Below are 6,953 nucleotides of genomic sequence, written 5' to 3'. Positions count from 1 at the left end.
GTCCCCTGGGTGCCAAATGAGCCCAGGTCAAGAACACTGATATAGACAAATATAGATTAAATGGGGAGAGTAAATGCAAAAAGTGTTGGCTATTCTTGTTTTACCTGATATTATATGTAAGCATTTACTTTGCATTAAAACACTCAAAGTGAACTGATAGATAGTATGTGGGATCAAAGTGGTATAAAAGAAAAAATAAGCCCAAATAATTTAATTCTAGAGAGGGAAAAAAGGTTGAGTCCCCCAGCCTCTGACAGTTTCATGTTATTTCACATAATCTTTCCCATAAAGAGGCCAATGTTGTTACTCGCATTGTCTAAAAGAAGCTGAAGTACTGAGTTCAGTAACTTGATGAAGATCTCAGCTAGTTGGTCATGACATAGGTATTTAATCAAAGTCTTTCTGACTCCAGGGGGCATCCTTTTTCTATGATATCGTCTGCATTACTGTGTCAGGAGCACAGTGACAGAAAGTTGAGTGTGCCCTCTTGGAGAGGACGTGGTATGGTAAGAAAGGCAGTGGCTAAGGAATAAGAGGATTATTAGTGACTTTGGTGAGTTACTAGGCATCTCTGTGAACTTAGCTGAAGTCCCTTTCAGGTTTATAAGATTGTGATTTCCTCTTTTAACAAGTTGTCTTTGCCAAATGCAAAGTACAAGTTAGTGGCCAGATGACAAACCAAACCCGTTATCTATCCAGACATTTCCCAATATAGGATGCAGTGGGTAGAAAAGAAAACTGAAGGAGATAAAAGGATCAAATACAAATCATATGTTGTATACCCTGCATTAGGTGTCTTCCAGTTCATGAACTCAGTTATATCTCTGCTTGATGTAGCATACCATTAATCTCTCTAATTTCTTGATTACCAATTTGGTAGCATTTTCTTTGATATTGGGGAGCTGTTATTTTTCTTTCCTACTTCAGTTGAAGTAATGTCCAGTTGCCAAGTGGTAAAATGATTTAAGATAACCTTAGGGACAGGCACAGTGGCTCACCCCTGTAATCCCAGCACTTTGAAAGGCCGAGGCTGGCTGATTGCTTGAGCCCAAGAGTTTGAGACCAGCATGGGCAACATGGCAAAATCCTTTCTCTACAAAAAATACAATAATTAGTCAGGTTTGGTGGCACACGCTTGTGGTCCCAGCTCTTGGAAAGCTAAGGCAGGAGGATCACCTGAACCTCGGAGGCCAGAGTTGCATGAGCCATGATCATCACATGATCCTCATGTGAGCCATGATCACACCACAGTGCTCCAACATTGGTGACAAAGCATGACCCTGGATCCAAAACTAGATAACAATAGTAAGAAAAAAAACGTTTGATTAACACATTGAAAATGAGATAGGATTATTCAATTAATGTTTTCTTTTTCAAAATAATTGGCCTCAATGATCTCATCTATGAAATCTAATACCTGATTTAATACACAATAAATATTTTCACTGTATGAATACACTTTGACAAAAAAGTGAGTATAAACTTTATTTTTTCATTTTCCTAGATTTGAGAATTGTGGAATTTTCATTGTTATGTTGGAGGTAATCTGTAAAACTTCGTTGAAGTCTGCAGTTGTATTTTGCTTCCTTCTTTGGGCTTTTGGACTTAGCTTTTATATCCTCCTGAATTTACAGGCAAGGCAGTTGTATCAGTAGTTGATTTTGTCACTGTAAATTATGGAAATATATATTTATATGTAAATCTAAATAGTCTAGAAAATTTATAATTACATAACAACAGTATTTTAATACTTTAGTATTTTTCATCTGCTATATCTTTTAAATGATTTTAGAAAAATCATTTTCCTTTTTTGAACCCTACAAAAAAGTAAGGTCTTGTTAAGTAACTTTTTCCATTGTCAAAAAGTTTAGGCCAGGCACGGTGGCTCACGCCTGTAATTCCAGCTACTTGGGAGGCTGAGGCAGAAGTTGCAGTGAGCTGAGATCACACCATTGCACTCCAACCTGGGCAAAAAGAGCAAAACTCCATCTCAAAAGAAAAAAGTTTATGTAAAGTGCATGATGATTTATTCTTTATGCTGAAAATATACTTTTGATGACTTCGCCACTGTTTATTAATATTTTATCACTGCATTTCAGGAGCTATATACCTACGAATTTTAAAAAGTATTCTGAATATAATTTTATCATTCTACTCTCCAGGAAACATTTTTTCATTGTATACACTTTGCATTTCACTTTTACCTCACTGTCTGTTTTCAGGATGCCTTTAGTTCTCCATTGCTGTCTATAATACAGAACTTCATCATGATACAAGGAAATATCAATTGTTGAGAGTCCTTCCTAGAACCATTTCTGAAGAATATATTGGCGTATCCAGTTCTGTCCTTTGCACAGCTGATTTCCTTCATAGTATTTGCCCCAATTGTCCTCATGAATTTACTTGTAAGTAGTTTTTTCTTGTATTTTCTGTTTGTTGATCATTTGAAAAATTTTATAATGATAATTATTTTTAACTTCTTTAACCTCCCTCCACTGGGGAGATGAGAAAGGATCTACTACAAAATCTATTCATTCAACACTCATTTGGTGTGTGGGGAGCACCAGGCACATCAAGAGGCTCAGGGTGTGCAAAGATGCATGCACTTGGCAAATACCAAGAATCTACTAAATACCATGAACTGTTGCAAGTTCTGGGAAACAGTGGTGAAGAAAGCAAACCAATATTCAGTCCTAGTGTGATTACAAAATAGGAAGTTAAATAAACAAACAACTGTGTAGCATAATGTCATGGGGGTGATGAATGCTATGAAGAATTAAGAAGCAGGGAAAAGCAATAAAGATGAAGCTATGTGATGCTTTGGAGTTGGAGAGGGTGTCAGAGATGAGGCAGAAGACTTTATGGAACATATTGCCTCTATGCTTGAATTTATCATTGACCAGAGATTCAAGTGGGGAAGTCTCTCATGCAGAGGGCGTCTGCGATGTTCAGATGCCACCTTGAACCCAGTCAAAGCCTAGACAGTATCAGCAGACATGAGAGTGCCTTTCCACATGGAATTCTCTAGAGAATCTGCTCAAGCCATGAACATGTTGGCTGATGTGGGCAAAGGTGCATCCCACTCTAAGTCTATGGAGAACTCTTATTGGCATTTTCATGCCTGTTTTTCCTTTATCCATTTAGGCACACATGCACATATTCCACACGCTTTCTCTGAGTCTCACTATGTACCAGGGAATGTGCTAGTTAGTGCTTCTGGGAAGAAAAAAATTATTCAGGCTCATAAGTATTTTGATTCACTTATTTGATCAACTCCAGAGTTTTATTTTGGTGACCTAGGAAAACAAAGGATGGCAATAGGAATAATGGAGAATGACATAAAGCCCACATTCTTCTCTGATAATTGTTTATGTTTTGGAAGATAATTATCCAGAAGAAAATTGGGCTTAGCAGTAGTACAGGTTGGCCCCATTCTGAAGATCCACACATCCAGCACCCATTGTGCATTTCTACCTGGATATCCTGGAGGAAAATCAAACCAACAGAGCCAAGACTAATGTTATCTTTCCTTCAGAATCTCCACTGCCTCTCAGTAGAATCTCCTAGTCATCCTACTCAGATCATTGGCAGATAGTCTCTATTTCACTCTCCCACATTTTTCCTCAGTTCTTTCAATAATTCTTGGCTTTCACATCTGCTTCCATTTGGCTTGGACTGTCATGGTTCCTCATCCAAATTGCTGCAGCAGCCTCAAGAGCATCTCCACCTTACCTCATTGCTTTATCTCATTCTTCCTACAAATGGCCACCATAGTGATGCTCTGATAATGAAAAACTAATCCCATCAGTGGCTCTTTTAAATATTTTTCCATGCGTCTTCAAAAGCTTTAATCCAGTCCAAACCCATCAGCATAGCAGGCAAAGGTCCCTGTGAGCTGGATCTTCCCAAGATTTTTTCCAACACCTCACTGTTCCCAGGATTTACCCAGAAATGCACACTCCCTGAGTGTGCCACACTTTCCTTCATGCTAGAGTTTGTACAGGCTATTCCTTTTGCCTGGAAAACATCCCACCATGGGTTAGCTCTAAGATTTCAAAACTCAGCTGAGGTATCATTTCTTCAGGGCAGACTTCCTTAACCATCCACCCGTCTCCAATTACCTTACTCTATTGGGTGCTCTTTCCTTGTGTTACCATAGTTTTTAGGATACAAACAACTAATAATAATAAAACCTACTTCCTAGATTATTGCAAAGAATAAATGAGCTAATACAAGGAACTTAAAACAGTACTTGGCACATGATAAGCATTTGATAAATGTTAGTGACCATTAAAAGTTAATAATTGATCTCTTCTATGGCTTATAAGCTCAAATGTCTTCAGAGCCCAGGCAAGTATCTAAAATATGTGAAGCAGCAGGTATGAAATGGTTAGTTTTAGGGTTAGTTTTTTTTTTTTTTTAAGACAGGATCTCATTCTGTGACCCAGGCTGGAGTACGGTGGAGTGATCATGGCTCACTGTAGCCTCCACTTCCCAGTCTCAGCTGATCCTCCACCTCAGCCTACCTAGAAGCTGCTACTACAGGTGCTCAACACCACACCCAGCTGATTTTTGTAGAGATGGGGTTTCGCCATATTGCCCAGGCTGATCTGGAACTCCTGGGCTCAAGTGATCCTCCCACCTCAGCCTCCCAAATTTCTGGGACTGCAGATGTGAGATGCTGCGCCTGGCAGAGATGGTTGGTTTTGATGGGGGTCAATGTAAATTGGAGAGAACACCCATCTGAAAACTTGCAAATTAAAAACCAAAACAATATTATCCTGCCCAGTGAAACCTATTTCCTGGCTATATCCAGTTCTCAGTGCTAGTTTGCAAGTCCTAGAATATATTCTCCCTCTCTTCATTCATTCTGTGACTGTTTTGTTTACCTATTATGTGCCCTGCTCTATACTAAGCACTGGGCATACGGTGGTGAGCTTGACAGATCCCTCGTCTCATAGAGTTTACTGGACTTTGAGCTCCTCAAGAGCAGTCACTGACATTTCTTTCTGGTGCAGCATGCAAGATGCTGGCTCAGCAAAGGCAGGAACTAAGTACCAGAAAAATAAATGAGTGAGTGAAATGAGCAAATTCATCAGATTGAGTAGAACTGAGCTAACAGCTTCCCCCCTCCTAATTCTATCTAGCCATACATTTCTGGTTTCTCACCAGAGCCTCTCCTGCCCGTATAGTATATGTTTTCCTTCTGAACATATGTAAGATATAATATGTATCATTCTCTCAGTTTAGTACTTTTTTCCATGTTGTTAAATCCCTCTTGTCTACCTTAGTTACTAAACTCCTGGAGTTTCCCACCATGTTGTGTAGCTACACCCAATTGCATGTGATATCACATCATCCCTGTCCTTTCAAAAAATAACAGATTATCTTAAATGAATTTCAGATTAATCATGTGTCTTAAGTTTTCATAACACTTAAGAGTACTGAACCTCCAAATGTGACCATCACCGTTGCAGAGGTATATAGGCCGTGTAGTTTTCTGTAAGGTGTATTACCAAAGTATTCTGCAGCTACTACTAGTAGATCATCTGCCCACTCTCCCACTTTAGCCACAGAGACCTTGCTATGGTTCGAATTTTTATGTCCTATCCAATATATATATATACACACACACACACACACACTATATATATACTATATATATACACACTATATATATATATAGAAACCTAATCACCAAGAAGATGGCATTAGAAGGTGGGGCCTTTGGGAGGTGATTAGGCCGGGAGGGGAGAGCCCTCATGAATGGAATTGGTTCCCTTATAAAAGAACTATGAGGGAGCTCATTAGCTCCTTTGCCCTTCTGCCATATGGGAACACATAGAAGATGCCACCTATGAGGAATGGGGTCTCACCAGAAACCAGTTCTGCCCAAGTCTTGATTTTGAACTTCCCAGCCTGCAGAACTGTAAGCAATTAATTTATACTATTTATAAATTACCCAAGCTAAAATATTTTGTCATAGCAGTCTGAATGGACTAAGACAGACCTTACATGCATTTTTAGGTGGGCCTTCAACTGTAGTGATTTAATTTTGTGTCATAATTCAGATTGGTTTGACAGTTGGTGTCATTGCTGAGGTCCAGAAGCATGCATGATTGAAGAGGATAGCTATGCAGGTAAGTGCAGTGCTTCCCCACTTACGGCAGTGTTATGTTCTATCATAACATAACCGTAAGTTAAAAATATTATAAGTCAAAAATGGGAATTTTGTAAGAATAACCCAGTTATAAATTTACACCACTTACACTGTAGAGTTGGACTGTTTACCCTCCTGATCATATGGCTGACTGGGTTCTGTGGTTCGCTGCCACTGGCCGGCATCCCAGGAGAGTACCACATACCGCTAGCCCAGAACAGAACAAAGTTTAAAATTTGAAGTATAGATTCTACTGAATGTGTATCACTTTCACACCATCATAAAGTCAAAAAAGCATGAGTTGAACCATCCTAAATTAGGCATTGTCTGCATTACATCTAATTTAAACTTACTGAAATTAACACAATTATAATTACTTCCTTTTCTGAGAGCACAGTTATTTAACATGGATGTTTTCTTAATCCTGAGGAGTCACATCCTGTGTCTGTTTGCATGTTATCTGGTATACCTGCTGTAATCAAAGATGATGAAAAAATCTCCTAGAATAGTTTTAGTAGAGAAATTAAGAAATTGCCTGAGCATCTTCTGTTATGTTAACCTGTGGCCACCCAGGTAGCTAACTGCTAGATCAAGAGCATCACTGGTATGCTATCCATTGTTTAAAGGAGCTTCTTCTGTTTGTGCAGGGAATCATAAGGTCCCCACAGCATGATTTATGCTGAAGTTTTAACAGAATCTACGTGGTTTTGTTCTCTTGTGACATCTCTCTCATTTTTATGGACAATTTGATGTAAAATTTGGTGTCAAAGTTTCTTGGCTAGGTCCTCAGCTA

This window comes from Trachypithecus francoisi, unplaced genomic scaffold (assembly GCF_009764315.1).
Source record: "Trachypithecus francoisi isolate TF-2019V2 unplaced genomic scaffold, Tfra_2.0 Lachesis_group7, whole genome shotgun sequence".
NCBI classification, from domain to species: domain Eukaryota; kingdom Metazoa; phylum Chordata; class Mammalia; order Primates; family Cercopithecidae; genus Trachypithecus; species Trachypithecus francoisi.
This window is presented reverse-complemented; position numbering follows the sequence as displayed.